Here is a 716-nt window from a genome sequence, read left to right as displayed (position 1 = left end):
ACTCCAGCATCCCTAACTCCAGCATCCCTAACTCCAGCATCCCTAACTCCAGCTTCCCTAACTCCAGCTCCAGAGAATGTGGTACCTCCTCCTGGACTTACTGGCTTGACTACATTCGTGTGTGCACATACCTACACAAGGGCACATACTTACACAGGTACTTAAAAACAAATCATAAATAATGTATAATTAAAAATAAAAATCTCTTAGGGCGGGTAGAGCTGAGTTAGAAGCCTTGAAACATAGGGAATTTCGGGTCAGCCAGTGTGCTGAACAATTTTTAATCTTGGCCTAGGGTTTCTACCCTACCTTTGACCCTTTCGTTTCTGAATAAAAGACACACATAGCCTTTATATTTACAATAAGCCTTAAACATCACAAGAGCTGGATAGATACTACCCTCTATGTTGTTAAAATCTACTTCCTATCAATAACCCTGAGTTATTACTTACTATGTTTCAAGCCAGGGCTGCAGAGTGAGACCCAGTCTCAAAAATCTTTTAACTCTCGTTAATGCACTTGAAAATAAGTAAATAAATAAACCCAAATTTTATTCCCAATACAATAACTATTCATAGCTAAGTTCTGTTTAAAATTTAAGAGTAGCCGGGCAGTGATGGCACACAACTTTAATCCCAGCACTTGGGAGGGAGAGGCAGGTGGCTTTCTGAGTTCGAGGCCATCGTGGACTACAGAGTGAGTTCCAGGACATCCAG

At 40.9% G+C, this 716-nt stretch overlaps 1 protein-coding gene across 1 annotated transcript in view; it reads right to left on the bottom strand.

The window, feature by feature from the left end:
* Mthfd1 (methylenetetrahydrofolate dehydrogenase, cyclohydrolase and formyltetrahydrofolate synthetase 1) overlaps positions 1-716 on the bottom strand; it is a 71,995-nt gene that overhangs the window by 53,685 nt on the left and 17,594 nt on the right. The gene's annotated exons all lie outside the window — the stretch shown is intronic.

Source organism: Mastomys coucha, unplaced genomic scaffold, assembly GCF_008632895.1.
Source record: "Mastomys coucha isolate ucsf_1 unplaced genomic scaffold, UCSF_Mcou_1 pScaffold6, whole genome shotgun sequence".
NCBI lineage: Eukaryota > Metazoa > Chordata > Mammalia > Rodentia > Muridae > Mastomys > Mastomys coucha.
This window is presented reverse-complemented; position numbering and strand designations above follow the sequence as displayed.